Raw genomic sequence first — 16,184 nt, 5'->3', positions numbered from 1 at the left:
CAGGAAACAGCCGTCCTGACCCGGGCGATCGGAACAAACCCCGGCGTCCGGGAAGAACGTTGCTAAAGCGGCTCCAGCCTCGGAACAGAAGCCAAACCAGGGGCAGACGGAAGGCAGACGGCTGAGCGAATTTCAGGGCGCGGGCGTGAGCGGAACCTTCCCGTCCGCTGGGGGCTGGGCTCCCATCGGACCCTCGCCCCAAATGTCTAAGGCCACAGACAGGGGGAAGCGAGTTCCTACCCAGGCAGACAGTGCAAAGAAGGTCCGGTGGCTGCGGGGCGGGGTGGGGCGGGGCAAGCCTGCGTAGGACACGAGGTCAGACCCTCAGGGTCGGGGACAGGCTCCCGGAGGTGCCTCCGCCTCCCTAGGCCTCAGTCTGGGGGTTCCCCCCCGCCCCCACGACTATCGGGCTGTGGGCAGAGCCTGGCCATAGCCCCAGGCGCCAGGATACCTGGAGATGCCATCAGACGAGGCCGGGCCGGCAGCATCTGCCTGCATCCCCAGGTGACAGCGGACAGTGCTTTCTGGAATGAAGGTGACTAAGACAAGTTCGAATCTGGCAATGACACAGGTACAAACTCGCACAGACACAGTGGGTGCCTACCTCTGCCGCTGAAAACCGTAACAAGGAGATTTCTGGACTCACCCATTTGGCTGTTACGAAATTTCCTTCCCTTCAAGTGAGCAAATATAGGTAGTATGGTCCGTTTACAAACATACAGAGAAGATAATGATTTTAGGTCTCCAAATTACTGAAAATATTTATCTGTGTGGTTCTTTTCAACCACAATTAATGCAAATACCACAAAAATTTTGAATTGAAGATTTGGTTTCGAAAAAGAACTTCTGTGGCCAACACTGCATTTTTTTGAATGGCTTTTCGTTTTTTAAAAAACAAATGTTCCCATTTTTCTTCCAACGTGTTTCCCTGGGATTTTTATTTTTTTGATCCCTGTACAGCTTCGCTCTGACCACACTTATTTTTTCTAAATTCTTTTGTAGTGGAACGCTGTCTTTTTGGAGCGTACAAAAATGATGTGGAAGTGACCTCAACCAGCGAGTCTAAATGTTCCCCACATGGGCTGCCCTCTGGCCGTCTCTGCAGCGGGCGTCTGAATCCTGCCCAGGTGCTTGTGACAGTTCCTGAAAACGGCTGGAGGGGAGCAAAGTGGGCTGGAGGGGAGCAAAGTGGGCACAGCCCATGTCTCAGAGCCTCCAAAACCTAGAAACCAAGAGAATTTCAAAGCAAGGAGGAGAAACCAGCCCTCCTATCTAAGTTGCTTTCAATTTGAGGGACCTGAGGTGGAAACCTAGTGAGAAGAAGACAAATTGAGCGTCTAAGTATCATAATTTCCTTATTAATGATAACAATTTCTACTCCATATATTTTTAATATGGAGAGCCCAAATTAAAACAAATTTATTTGTCTAATTTTTAGGGCTGCACCTGCAGCATATGCAGGCTCCCAGGTTAGGGGTCAAATTGGAGCTGCTACTGCCAGCCTGCAATGCCAGATCGAAGCCACATCTGTGACCTACACCACAGCTCACCCCAACGCGGGGCCAGGGATCAAACCTGCATCCTCATTGGTACTAGTCAGATTCATTACTACTTAGCCACAATGGGAACGCCCCCAAATAAGATTTAAAACTGGAGGAGTTCCCTGGTAGCTCGATGGGTTAAGGATATGGCAGAGGCAAAAAAAAAATTTTTTTTTAAAATTTAAAACTGGAATTCTCCTTGCAAATTATTTCTTACCAAAGGACTATATCATCTAGCAATGGAAACTTATTTTAGGGGTTTGCTTTCTTTCACAGTGGAAAGGGGGGGTCCACAACTAGGCTAAGAAAGCCTTTCATAGTTTTAGTGTAGCAGACTGTCAGTTCTTCAGTCTTAGGATATTTAAAGTGTTGAAATGTATTCTGCAGAAAAACTTTGAAAGTTAACCATCCAACCTCATGTTGGCCTAAGAAATGTAATCTTCAGTGAAAAGATAAAAACAACGCTAAAATTCTATTTTCTCAAGTGCCTCTGATTATGGGATTATATAGTCACGAAATGGAAGTGACTCTTTTTTTTGCTACAGCTTCTGGCTCCCCAGGCTCAGCCATCGTAGTTTTTGGATACAAAATAAAAAAGATCAGCACGAGAAGGGATGATGATATACACGGAGAGTGTTTCCCGCTCTCCTCACATTGTGTGTAAAAGGAACACCTGATGTTTTGAGAACGTCTTTGGATATATTTATTTTCTTTTTACAGTTTGAATAATTAGCTTTTGCTTTGGAAGCTTGTCTGTTCTCCTATCTTTAAGCTGCATGCACTGAGCGCCACCTTGAATGGCGTGTCCCGCTCAGTGGGTGTGGCTTAGAGATAGGAGGACAGACCAGACACACAAGGGGGTCTGCTTGCCCCCTTCCCTTCACCCGTCACCTTGCCCGGTGCTTGCCTGTCACTGTTAAGTAATCTGCACCACTATCACTTGCTTTATCCGTTTTAAATAATATCTTTTAGCCCCCGGCTGTAAAGATGAGGAAATCAGCATACTTTTCATGTTTCCAAGCCACTTGCTCCTTTCTTTCCAAACTATTGTTAGCGTTATGCTTTCTCTATGGTCAGAAATTTATTACCTTACATTCTTACAAACTTGTCCTAGCCACATTTGGTAATGTTTTGAAATTCATTTCTCAGTTGGCTGCAGTTTACACTCTAGCTCACTGGAAAAGCATCCCCTGAGATTTTGCACGCTGGCAGTGTTTTTCAGTTGCGTCTCACTTATGACCATTTAGCTGGGTATAAAACCACTCATGCTGCCTTTCCCTGAGGGTCTCACGGGTGCTGCTCTGCCACCTTTTGGTGTCAACATCTGCTGTGGAGAAGTCTGAAGGCAGACTGATCTTCCTCTATAACTTTGTAGCCTTACTGGGCTGCTGAGCAAAGGTTTGTATTTGCATTATTTGAGGTCTAGTAAACACACAGGTGGCTTAGTATTAAATGCTGCAGGGTGTTTTTCTTGAGATCCCATGTGACTTCTTTACCCATCAATTTAAGTCTTCTTTTGTTATGAAGGGTATTCTTGAATTTTATGCCACAGTATTTGTTCCACTAGTGTAATTTTCTTTCTCCGGGGCTCCAGTCGTACACATGTTGAATCTCTTTTGACTGTCTTCCACGTTGAACATTTTCTCTTCAGTTGCTTTTTTTTTTCCCCCAGGGCTATGCCTGAAGCATATGAAATTTCCCAGGCTATGGGCCAAATCGGAGCTGCAGCTGCTCGTCTACGCCACAGCCACGGCAAAGCCAGATCCAAGCTGGGTCTGCAACCTACACCATAGCTCATGGCAACACTGGATCCTTAACCCACTGACTGAGGCCATGAATCAAACTGGCATCCTCCTGGATACTAGTTGGGTTCATTACCACTGAGCCACACTGGGAACTCCCTTCAGTTGCCTTTTTAAATAAAACATTGTCATGGGAGATTTCAAACATGCTACACAGAATTATATCATACATGTCTATGTATCCGACACCTTAATACTCAGTAATATTCTTCCATGCTTGATAATCTATACTCCTGCTAATGCTTCACCCCTCACTCAATTAGTATTACTATTTTAGTCTTTTATGTCTATTTATGTACATTGAAATGCACAAATCTTAGCTGTACAATTTTTAATAGACATTTTTAGAGCCGTCATAGTTTTACAGCAAAATCGAGTGAAATGTGCAGATAGCTCATAGACTCCCTGCCCCCACAGCCTCCACCACTATCAATATACCCCCAAGGTGGGACAGTTGTTATTGATGACCTTGCACTGACACATCATTATCACCCGGAGCCCAGAGGTGACATTGTGGGTCACGCTTCGCGTTGTACGTTTTATGGGTTCGGACAGAGGCACAATGACATGTAGGCACCGTATCATACAGAGTAGTTTCTCTGCCCTGAGCATCTTCTGTGCTCTGCCTGGTCATCCCTCCTCCCGCAGCCCCTGGAAAGCACTGCTCTTTTCACTGGCTTCATAGTTTCATCTTTTCTAGAAAGTCATACGGTTTGAATTATACAGTATGTAGGCTTCTCAGTTTTGCTTCTCCTCCTCCTTCTTCCTCTCCTTCTTCTTCACATCGAAGCTGGAGTCGCTGGCCTACGTCACAACCAAGGCAATGCCAGATCCAAGCCACGTCTGCAAACTGCGCTGAGGTTCACAGCAACACCGGATCTTTAACCCACTGAGCCAGGGATCGAACCCGTGTCCTCAGAGACACTGGTTGGATTTGTTTCCAGAGCCACAGTGGGAACACCTCAGATTTGCTTCTTTTACTTAGTAATGTGCGATTGAGTTTCCGCTGTGTCTTTTCACATTTTGGCAGTTCTCTTTCGTGCTGAGTAATATTCCATTGTCTGATGGGACCACAGTTCATCTCTCTGTTAACTACTGAGGAGTGTTTTGGTTGTTTTCAAGTTTGGGCAATTATGAAAAAGCTGCTATAAACATCCCTGTGCAGGTTTTTCTGAGGACATAAGTTTTTTAACTTCCTTGTCAAATACTGAGGAGTGTGATTGCTGGATTGCATGGTGAGAGTAGGTTTAGTTTTGTAAGAAATCACCAAACCATCTTCCAAAGTGGCTGCACCATCCTGCACCCCCCCCAAGCAGTGAGCGAGAGCTCCTGTGGCTCCACATCCTTGCCAGCATTTGGTGCTGACTGTGTTCTGGATTGTGGCCATTCTCATAGGTGTGTAGTGATATCTCGTTGTTTTCATGTGCATTTTCCTGATGACATAAAATGTGGGGCATCTTAAATAGGCTTATTTACCATCTGCGTATGTTCTTTTGTGAGGTGTCTATTAAAGTCTTTGGCCTATTTTTTTTTTTTTATGGCCATACCTACAGCCTATGGAAGTTCTTGGGCCAGGGACTGAGTCTAAGCTGCAGCTGCAACCTATGCCACAGCTGCAGCAATGCTGGATCCTTTATCCACTGCACCAGCCTGGGGAGCAAACCTACACTTCTGCAGCAACCCAAGCCACTACAGCTGGATTCTAACCCACTGCACTACAGCAGGAACTCCCTGGCCTAGTTTTTAATCAGGTTGTTCATTTTCTCCTTCTTGAGTTTTAAGTGCTCTTTGTATATGGTGGATAATAGTTTTTTTCAGACATGTGTTTCGCTAACATTTTCTCTCAGTCTGTGAGTTGTCTTTTTATTCTCTTGACAGTGTCTTTTGCAGAGCAGAAAATTTCCATTTTAATGGAGTCCACCAATTCTTCCTTTCATGGATCATGCCCATGGTATTGTATCTAAAAAATCATTGCCAGGAGTTCCCTGATGGACCAGTGGGTTAAAGATCTGGCATTGTCACCATTGTGGCGTAGGTTTGATCCCTGCCCTGGGAACTTCTGCACACCTTGGATGTAACCAGAAGAAAAAGTCCTTGCCAAACTGCAGGCCATCCAGGTTTTCTCCTGTGTTAGAAGGATAACTTAGCAGTTTCATAGTTTTGCATTTCACATTAGGTCTGTGATCCAAAGTGAACTAATTTTTGTGAGAGGTGTGAGATCTGCGTCTAGATTCATCCTCTGCGATATCCAATTGCTCAGCACCATTTGTCGAAAAGACCGTCTTTGCCCCATTAGAAGGCATTTGCGTCTTTATTGACGAATGAGTTGACTGTGTTTATGTGGGTTTGTGTCTGGGCTCTTTTTCTGTCCCACTGACCTGTCTGCCTGTCCTTCGGCTGCAGCTGTAGCGTAAGTCTTGAACCTTGAACTTCAGAGGCAGTCCTCCAAGTTCATGCCTCTACTTCAGTCCTGTGCGAGCTGCCCTGGGAAGAAACAGTTTGTTGATACCCCAAAATACCTCACTCTGATTTTGACTGGAATTACACTGAATCTACAGCTCAAGTTGGGAAAAACCGCCTTCTTGACAGTGTTGGATATGGAATGTCAGCAGAACACGGACCATCTCAGCATTTCTTTAGTTCTTTGAGTTCTCTCATCAGAGCTTTGTAGTTTTCTTCATATAGATCTTTGTATATATTTTGTTAGACTTGTACCTAAATATTCTGTTTCGGAAGGTGCTGATACAAACGAAATTGTGTGGGGTTTGTTTTGTTTTGTTTTGTTTTTTGTCTTTTGTATTATTAGGGCCGCACCCGCGGCATATGGAGGGTCCCAGGCTAGGCGTCAAGTCGGAGCTGCAGCGGCCGGCCTCCCCCCCCCAGCCACAGCAACGCCAGATCCAAGCGGCATCTGTGAGCTGCACCACAGCTCACGGCAACGCTGGGTCCTTAACCCACTGAACGAGGCCACGAACGGAACCCGAAACCTCATGGTTCCTTGTTGGATTCATTTCCACTGTGCCATGACGGGAACTCCTGAAACTGCGTTTTTAATTTCCAGTTTCCCTTGCTCATTGCTGGTGTAGAAGAAAGCAGTTGACGTTTGTACATTAATCTTGTAAGGTGCAACCTTCCTGTAATCACTTATTATTTCCAGGGGATTTTTTTAATCCATTCTTTTTAATTTTCTACCTCGATGCCCAGGTCATCTGGTAACAGTTTTATTTCTTCTTTCCCCAAATACCTTTTATCTCCCTTTCTTATCCCGCTGAGCTAGGCAAGACTGAGGGTATGATGCTGACAGGCGGTGAGAGAGGCCATGCCTGCCTTGTGTTTGACCTGATCAAAGCCTGGGGAGGCTTCGCATTTCCCACCGTCGAGTGTGGCGCTGGCTGTGGGATTTTTGTAGCTGTTCTGTCCCCAGTTGAAGAAGCTCCCCTCTACTCAAAAGTTACTGAGCGCGTGTGCCATGAAGAGTTGGATCTTGTCGAGCACTTTTCCTGCCTCTGTTGACACGCGCCTGTGGTTTTCCTCCTGAGCCTGGGGTGCGATAGGTTACACTGATTCTGGGAGATGGCGCCAGCTCTGGGGGGCCCCCAGCTCCTTCATGGCCCTGCCTTCACACGCCATTCAGAGTTTCCGGTTGTCGCCGGTGAAAGGACAGTGCTTAGAGCTTCCTGGCAGTGAAGGAAAGCAGAACCTGTTATAATTCATCCTTTTGTTCACAAGGAGATTGCAAAAGAAATACTTTAAAATATTAAGGTAAAACAGAGGGGAAAAAAATCAGCGAGAGCCTGAAATCTCTCAGAAAAGAATCCTATTCCCTGATCCAATTTTTATAAGTCCACGTTAAATTTTTTCAGATGCAACTAAGCAGCTCACATTTTATTTTTAACATCAACAGTAGTTTACCGATTGATACTGAGAATGACAACTAAGTCCTCTGTGCAAAGAGCAGTGCGGACCTTCCTGGGGCTCTGGCTCGGCCCGTCGGGGCGCGGCGTTCGTGGGGAGGGCAGCCAGCGTGCGCACAGGCGTGGGCGTTTGGTGATCACTGGCTTTGTGCCTCTGCTGCTCTGCACAAAGCCAGTGAGAGAGAGGGAATCTGGCATGTTATTTTCCACTTGCCTTTGGCCGGGTGTTAAATTCACTAAAAAAAAGAAGAAATCCGAGGTTGACTGCCTTCACTCGCAGTGTCACGGCGCTTACCCCAGAGCCCTGGCGCCATGGGCCACCTTCCGGCCCGCCCGCGCCCAGCCTCACCAGCTCTGGGTCCCACGCAGCCCGACACCCCGGGCAGCACGTGTCCATCTCCTCTCCACCCTCTCCCACGTCTCCCCTCCTCTCTGCGCCTCGCTTTGTGTCTGGGACGCAGAGAAGGGCTTTGCGGTTGGCTTTGGGTTCCCTGGGGACGCTGAGGGAGGGGCAGGCTGAGGCCCCTCGGGTGGTTCCATCCCCCACCGGCCTCCTGAGCTCCCTGCAGGGTGGGCACTGTGCCCTGGACCCTCAACATGGGGCCCCTGAGATCCAAACCAGGCTGAGAGAGGAGCGTTCAAGCCGGCGATGGTGCATTAACACTGAGTCAGCTTCGAACCCGTTACCCAGCGGTGCAGCCACACTAGAAGGCGCCTCCCAGGTGCTTGTAAAGCGAGGCAACGTGGAACGGCCGCCAGCCGCCCGCCCCGTCGCCAGCGTGTTCCTTTAAGGCCAGAGAGACCCCTGTGCGCACACACTTCGGCTTGGATGGGGCTTTTAGTCACGTGCGCGTGATATTCTGGTTAAAAGGATTAACTTGAACAGTTACTGGCTACACTTCTTCAATTTTTTTTTCTTTTTTGAAAAATATTTTTATTAGAACATAAAACAGATCAAGGAAACCACACACACACACACACACACACACAAAGGGAAAGAAAACTGCACAGAACAAATACGGCTGGAAGAATCATGTAAGGTGCCCTCCAGCCAAGCAGCTGGCTGTGAGGCCCCAGGCCCCCTCCCCGGAACCAGCCCCTTCTGGAGCCCTGGCCCGCGTGCGCTCCGTCTAGTCTGACGGCCCTAGACACCTTGGCTGGGTCTCGCCGGAGCTCCCCGGTGTTCAGAGGGCCGTTCAGGTCTCCTCGGATGCTCAGGCCTCCTCGGCCCCCGCCTGTCCTTCTCTGACCTGCAGAGGCTCCCGCAGCCCTAAGGCCAGGCCCCTCCCGGGCACGGCGTGGCTCTACCTCCCGTCTCCTGGGGGTTGGCAGCAGGTCGGGGCTGAGACACACTGGGGTCCCGAGCCTTTGCCGGGAGCCCGGCAGGTCACCCTTGCGACGTCTGCAGCCACTGACCCTCGGTCCTGAGGCTGCTGACGGGCCAGGGGGTGCAAAGCCGCGTCCTCCTCCTGTTACTCCTTTTCCAACTTTGTCCGACTCCATCCACCGCGACCCGTAGCTGTTAACCGCCACAGAGACCTTCCCTCTTCCCCCTCCGGGGACCTCGTGGGGAGGCAGGACGACCTCCTGATGGCCCCTCCGAAACCCCTTCTGCGGATAATGAGTCAGCCGTCCAGCCCTTTAATTTAATGCCGTTATCAACGTAGGGAGTTACACACACGTGATAGGCTCAAGATCACTGCCAAGGTAGTTATTTATTTATTAATTTAATGGCTGCACCTGCAGCTTTTGGAAGTTCCCGGGCCAGGGATCGAACCCGCCGCAATTGCCCCCCTGCACCCCAGCTGCAGCAACACTGATCCTTAACCCGCTGGGCCTCATGGCAGCTTCCCAAGAGCATTATGGAAGCTCAGGTTGTCGCCATCTGAACCTCTTCAAGGGGGCTCCTCAGTCCTTCTGAAATGGACTTTCGGCTTCGCAGAAAAATTGCGAAGATGCGAGTACAGAGGGAGCTGGTCACCCCGCACGCGGCTTCCGCCTTTGTTGGCGTATCGCCCGTGTCCGATTGTCACAGTCAGTGGACCGACGTCACTACAGTTTTATTAACCTGAGTTCATGCCGCTCTTAGTCTCCTAGCTCTTTTTTTTTTTTTTTTAATTTCGCAGCTGGGGTCCCAGGTCCCAGAGGCAGGACACCTCTGATGTCACCAAGTGGGAGAAGGACCTTCCCACTGACAGCAAGTTCCACTCGGCTGTGCGGGGCCCCGGGGGATTCCTAAGTCAGAGATGGGAAACTTGCCTTCCTTCTTAAGTTAGGAAACATTAGAATCGCATAAGGAAAAATACGTTTTCATTATTTGAATTTTTTTACTAAATTCTTACTTCGAAAAATTTCAAATTCACTGAAAAGTTGAAAAATAGGACATAGGATGACAACCTGCACCTACGTTCACCACTTTTACACACTTTTGCATATTTGGCTTTCTCTTCCCCCCAACACAGTTTTGTTTTTATTTTTGTTTTTTTGGTAAACGGTGTCGAGGGAAGCTGTGGACATGGGGACACACTCCCCTCCTAAACGTTTGAGTGTGTGTCCCCTGGCAGCAGGACACCCTGCGGAAGAGTCACCGCCCAGCACCGCCTCCCCCCACCTGCGGCTGCGCATGTGCCGTGTTGGCGCCGTCGGACCTGGCTCCGCTGGCGCGCTGGGTCAGGAGCAACGCGGCTGTGCTTTTCCCTCGGAGCCTTGTCCTCCACTCAGGCCCCTCCTGCCCACCCCAGGGACAGGCAGGTCTGGGGCAGCGTCCCTAGGACCTCGTCCACTCTCCAGCCCTGGGGTTTGCGGCGAGGGGTGAATGCTGGAGGCCAGGCATCGGTCCTGCGTGGGTGTCTGTGCATTTGACTCCTGAGGGCCCTGCCCGGGTCTGAGGCCCCGGCCGTGAGAGTGGCTGGGAGCAGGGCAGACGCAGACTGCCCTTCCCGATTTCAGCTTCCCAGCTCCAGTCCAAGACTGTAGGCACCGCACCACACACACACCCACGTGCGCGCATGCACACGCGTGAGCTCTCTGTACAGCCTCTGACCCACTGGGGCCTGTGCTAGGCTGAGGCAGAGGTTCAAAACATTAGGGAACTCCTAACCACCCAGGACTCAAAGATTCTAATGCAATATTTATGAGATCAAGTGAGACGCAAAGAGTCAGGCCGTGCAAAGTAGGAGCAGAGAGCAAGGAGGCAGGTGCCTCCCTGACCCCACCGCCTGTGCCCTGGCACCAGCCCCACTGGGTGCCCACCAGCCCTCCTGGCATCCTGCGAGGTGACAGGATGTTCCCGTGACGGTCCCCAGGGGCTGGTCCGGGGGCCCAGGGCCTGGCTGGATTCTCCTCTCTTCTCTCTCCTCCAGCGGAGCTGGGGGAAAGGGCAGGGAGGCTGCGAGGGCGGGGCTCTGTGTCCTTCGCCCTGTCCCCTGTCCCCGGACACCCGCCCACGCCGGTGGCGGGTCCTCGGGAGGGCCCAGCAGGTCCCAAGTCGCTCTAAACTCGGGTGAGGTCCGAACTCGCTGAGCCCAAGTGATTTTCCAGTGACTTACGATGCTGTTGTTTTCTCTTTTACTTCCCAGAATCGCGGGGCCGAGGCGGGGCGGTGGCGGCGGGGGGAGGGTGGGGGGGTGGGGAGCAGCGGGGGGGGGGGGGAGGGAAGCAGCCTGGGGGGGGGGCGCTTCGAGGAAGCCAAAGGAAAAGGTCGAGGCTTGAGTCTCAGCTGCTTTTGATTTATCTGTGGGCAAAATAGCAAAACCCTCAAAGCCGCTTTTAAAGCAGCGAGGAAGGGATCCATCACCATAAGTAAACTTAAAAATGAGTGAAAGTCATTCAGTTAAGCTGTAAAATGCGAATGGAGACAGAGAGCTGCGGGCTGAAAGTAAACCTTGTAGAGCCTGATACCAGCCAGGGCCGGTCTCCCCTTCCTCTCTGCTCTCAGCTCCACACGCAGGGACCTGGGCTCGGGGGGCGCGGGGGGCGCAGGGGGCGCGGGGTCCCAGCTCTGCTCTCCGTGGCTCCACCGTGAAAACAGAAAGCCAGGAACCCTCCTGACTCTGCCCCGGGCCGCTTGCACCGCGTCGGGCTCCCGAGCTGAGCCTGACTGTGGGCCCACAGGCGCGGCTTCCCGATTTTGTGTCCCTGCCTGGTGGAACGTGTCTTCCCATCTGAAGAGAGCGGGTGTGTGTGCGTGAAACGGAATCGCTTTCTCGAACAGCAGCAAAGACTATAACCTTATCAATCGACTCTACGTCAATAAAACTGCCTTTTCTCCAATAAAGTCTTAACTCACCATATAAATCAGATAAGCAGGAGCTTCGTGGGCCAGCCTCCTCCCCCCACCTGCAGGGCCCCTGGGGACCCCAGGGTGACCCCAGCATTGGGACGAGGCCTTGGGCCCCACCTGGTGAAGGAAGGGCCCCCGTTCTTCTGCTGCCAACAGTGTGTCTCAAATACTATTCCTAAGCCCTATTTTCTTCTTTTTCACTTTTTAACTTTAAAAAGTAATTTTTTACTGAAGTATAGTTGATTTACAATGTTGTGTCTAAACCTCGATTTTCTGATAAAACTCTCTTTCCACCTCATTTACGTCTTCCCATTTACAAGAGCCAAAACGGGAGTTTAAAAATTTGTGAAAGCAGTCGTAAATATTCCAACCATAAATTCAAAGTGCACAAACGAGGGAGTTCCCGTCGTGGCGCAGCGGACATGAATCCGACGAGGAACCCCGAGGCTGCGGGTCCGATCCTGGCCTCGCTCCGTGGGTTAGGGATCCAGTGTTGCCGTGAGCTGTGGTGTGGGTCGCAGACGCGGCTCGGATCTGGCGTTGCTGTGGCTGTGGTGTAGATCGGCAGCTGTAGACCCCTAGTCTGGGAATCTCCATATGCAGCGGGTGTGGCCCTAAAAAGACAAAAGACCAAAAAAAAAAAAAAAAAAGTGCACAAACCAGAAAACCGCCCTCGCCCTCGCTCCCACGTGCCCCAGCCCCTCCCAGCTCTGCCCGTCCCTCTGGGGGTGGCCCCCTAACCCTAACCAGAGTTTTACACTTCAAGTTCTTTTAAAAATAACAGTAATGTCACTTTATTTTATTTTTAAGGCTGCACCTGCAGCCTATGGAAGTTCCCAGGCTAGGGATCGAATTGGAGCTAGAGCTGCTGGCCCACACTGCAGCCACAGCAACGCCAGATCCTTAACCCACTGAGCAAGGTCAGGGGTCAAGCCCACAACCTCAGGGATACTAGTTGGATTCTTAACCTGCTGAGCCACAGTGGGAACCTAATCCCTCTTCAGAGCAGACGCGTTTGCAGGGTTCCCCTCCCCCTCACAGCCCGTATACTCTTGCCAATGCCAGTATCTTGAGAGCGTAGGCTGTGCAGAAATTCTTTTATTTTTATGTAGTCAAATTTATCAGCTGTTCAGAGCTTCTGGGTTTTATGTCACAGTTTAAAAGGCATTTTCCCTTCTGAAGTTTTAAAGAATTCCCTCATTAAAAAGAAAAAAAGAAAAAAACTTTTGGAGTTTCCTGGCGGTTCGGTGGGTTAAGGACCTGGCATTGTTACTTTTGTGGCTCTGACTACTGCTGTGGTGAGAGTTCTATCCTTGGCCTGGGCGTTTCCTCATGTCATGGGCATGGCCGGAAATAAATACATAAATAAAAATAAAAAACCTGTTAAGAGTTTACTTTATTTATGTATTAACTTTTTGGCACTCTCTTTCAACTAGAAGGTACCCTCTCTCGGGGGTTTCATAGTTGAAAAAGCCACAATCACATCCTGCTGTAATCACAGGAAAAAGCAGTGTTGTTAAGTGGAACGGCCTGGCTTAGCCCATATACAGAGTTTTATGGAATCTGCAGCAGGAAGTATCTTCTTTCTTTGCTCCAATCCATTGTCCTTTCTGCTCCAGCACGTCTGGAGCGATGAACTGAGAAGGCCTGCCACGTGGCCAAAGGCGCCTGCAAGCGTGCGGGAGAGTCCTGCCACGGCCCCCCAGTCGAGTGGGACACGCAAGGCTCCAGGCCACGTGCTGCAAAAGTAGAAACTGCCGTGATCTGGCCACCGTCCTCCCAAATGGGAGTAAAACCCCAATTCTACCGAAACCTCCCAGCCTTGCTTTACAGTTTGCAAGGTACAAGGTGCAACAGCGAAAGTAGACAACACAGCTGCAGGTGAAAGGGGTCCCCACACCAGCTGTGTCAGCTGTGCTCCTCCCAGTTACAGGCCAGGAGAAAGGAGACAGAAGCCAGTAGATACAGCATTTCAAAAACCTGGTTACCTTGTAGCCTAGTGAACTTCTTTGAGACGAGGCATTTGGTTACGCTACCAAGTATAGCATTAACATACTGTTAAATTGACGGCAGTTACAAAAACAAAGCGGCCGCACAACCACCTCAAGCGTGTTTCCAGTACCGAGAAGCGCTCCCCGAAGGATGCAATGACGATGCTTCGGCCAACTGGGACTGTGCGTGAAAGATGGGCTCACAGCTCTCCTGCGCTCAGGGCCTCTCATGGGGTTTTCCTGGCCAGCGTCCGACTCCCAGGCCGGCGGAAGGTAAAGGCAGGACGGACGACTGCCTCCCACCGTCAGGGGCGACTCCCCGCCCTGCGTCTCAGGATGTTCTTTTTAAACCAGTAAATATTTGAGCCAATTGTAATCTGTCCTGCTGGACTGGCTGATGCATAAATGCACTAGCTTTTTTCCTGGCGGCTCACCTACCAGGCTCCCCTGTGGCCGTGAGTTCCTGTCGCAGCACAGACCCGGTTCCCCGGGTGTGGGGTCTAGTTCCCCTTCCAGCTCATCACGCGCGTTGCGCCCTGCACGCCCTGCACGCGCTGAGGCTTCAGCACTCTTCTTTCTAGAAATGACCGCGGCCGCTCCTGCGCACCTGTTCCGCCCCCACCGTGGGAGACCCTGCCCAGGTCTGCGCCCCTCAGCACGCGGCACCCCGTCCGCTTTTCAGCTGCCCCGCCCCGCCTGGTGCCTCACCCCCCAAGTGCCCTGAAGCCCCTCTGTCGCCTCCAGCTCCTCAGTTTTCTCCCCTCCTGCACACGCGGGGCTCCAGGAGCCTGCGCTTCTGCCGAGGGAGGCCCTGTTCTCAGCTCGCAGGAAACGGAGTTTGCCTACGTGTTTCTCAAGCTGGTTGCATTCGGGTGATTTCCAGGAAGAGAAGGGGAACGTGCTGGCTTTAGCAGCCCCAGGAGACACAGGGCTTTAGGTCCAGGCCACCGTGGGCATCCTTTCAGCTCCTTGGCATGGTGATGAGGAGGGGGTTGGCCGCCCTGCCTCCTTCCTCTGCCTCCTCCCCTCCCTCCCTCCCTCCTCCGCCTTCCCCCTCCCCTCCCTCTCTCCCTCCTCCGCCTTCCCCCTCCCCTCCCTCTCTCCCTCCTCCGCCTTCCCCCTCCCCTCCTCCCCTCCCCCTCCCCTCCTCCCCCTCCCCTCCTCCCCTCCCCCTCCCCTCCTCCCCCTTCCCCCTCCCCTCCTCCCCTTCCCCTCCTCTCCCTTCCCCTTCCTCCCCCCTCCCCCTCCTCCCCTCTCTCCCCCTCCCTCCCCAGCCATCAGCTACAGCAGTACTTTTGCGTTTCCAGGGTTTACGCTACTTACCCTCCCTTTTATGTCAAGAAGTATAAACCTCTGCTTTGCATTTCAGGTTTTGGCGCTGTCACCGCATCCTCAGTGCGCTAAGCTTGGTGCAAACTTCTGTAGCAGAAAGGAGACAAAAAGCAGCCCTGTCCTGGGCTGCAAACGTGCTGGTGTTTTGGCTCAAGTGTAGGATCAGGGCAGGAGGGAGGGCGCAGGGAAGGAGGGCAGAGGTCCCTACTTCTCCGACCCCAAGGGGCTCTACGCGTGAGCCCTCTGCCCCCCCACGAGGCCCCCGCTGCGGAGCATGGCTGGAGCACAGCCTGGCCCTGACTCTGAGGGCCTGGAGTGCAGGGCCCACATCTCGTTTATCTTCCATCCTGTTAGGAGCCTCCCCAGCCCGACCACCTCCCACAGGCGTGCTTTGCTTCCCTCCCTGGACCAGAAATGATACTTAATCTCCAGCTTCACTCATCAACGCAGAAAAGGGATTTACAACTGAATGATGAGGAAAGGGCCAAAGCAGAGTTTTTCTTTACTTTGCACTTTCTTTCTTCAGCCTCAGTGTCTGTTGCCTTCTGCAAGCGGGTTCCCGGTGTCCTGCTTCCCAGTGTCACAGTGAGGGCCGGCCCCACCCTCCCTGCCAGCCCCCCTCCCACGCTGTGCTCCGAGTCTACGGAGAGGGAACGGGGTCTGGCGACAAGCGGGTGCCTCGGAGGCAGCAGGCAGGTGGGAGCCCTCACCCTGCACGTCCTCTGCCCGCGCTGCTGTCCCGCTGGCTTCCTGCACAGCTGGGTGTCCGCTCGATCGCACACGGTGTGTTTATCTTGGAGTTTCTGATTGCGTTCTTTCTTCTTGATGACGAAATACACGTTTTCCCCGCAGCTCATTCGCTCCTTAATTATTCTGTTGCATCAGAGACCTACCTCCGAGGGGCTCTGACCTGGACGGGTGCCTCTGGACCTGGGCCAGTCACCAGCGATCTCTCCAAGCTCTTGGTGGAGGTCACTTTCCCTCAGTCCCGCATCTTCCTCTTCCTTCCAAACCTTGTCTCAGCTCAGAAGGGAAGCGTGTGTCCTGAGCTCTTGCAGGTCCCAAGGCAGCTCTGCTTTGCTGTCAGCCTTGATGGACTGTTTGGCTGGGTATAGAATTCTAGGTTCTGAATCATGGGTCAGCGGAAACTCCAAGGCCCTTCCGTAGAAATCTAACACCAGTGCCCCCGCGCCCATGTGATTCTGTTCCTTTGCAGGCAGCGTGATCCTTCTCCTGCTCAGCTCTTAGACCCTTCTCTCTGTGCCAGTACTGCCACATCTGAGCCAGCGCTCAGGGCGGATGTTCTGTCCTTGGCTTGTTCG

At 51.8% G+C, this 16,184-nt stretch overlaps 1 long non-coding RNA gene across 1 annotated transcript; it reads right to left on the bottom strand.

Annotated features, from left to right (window-relative positions):
• Positions 1 to 12,619: 12,619 nt before the first annotated feature.
• On the bottom strand, positions 12,620 to 15,566 carry LOC146397933 (uncharacterized). The gene is made up of 3 exons (XR_014823966.1): positions 15,369 to 15,566; positions 14,854 to 14,949; positions 12,620 to 14,498 (listed from the first exon to the last, which is right to left on the bottom strand). It is a non-coding gene; the product is annotated as an uncharacterized LOC146397933 (long non-coding RNA).
• Positions 15,567 to 16,184: the final 618 nt, after the last annotated feature.

This window comes from Sus scrofa, chromosome 13, assembly GCF_054392235.1.
Source record: "Sus scrofa isolate SSC_HxYL_T2T_F1_AM1 chromosome 13, Sscrofa_HxYL_maternal_Yorkshire_Landrace_v2.0, whole genome shotgun sequence".
Classification (NCBI taxonomy): domain Eukaryota; kingdom Metazoa; phylum Chordata; class Mammalia; order Artiodactyla; family Suidae; genus Sus; species Sus scrofa.
The sequence above is the reverse complement of the archived record's forward strand: the minus strand, read 5'-3'. Positions and strand labels throughout refer to the sequence as shown.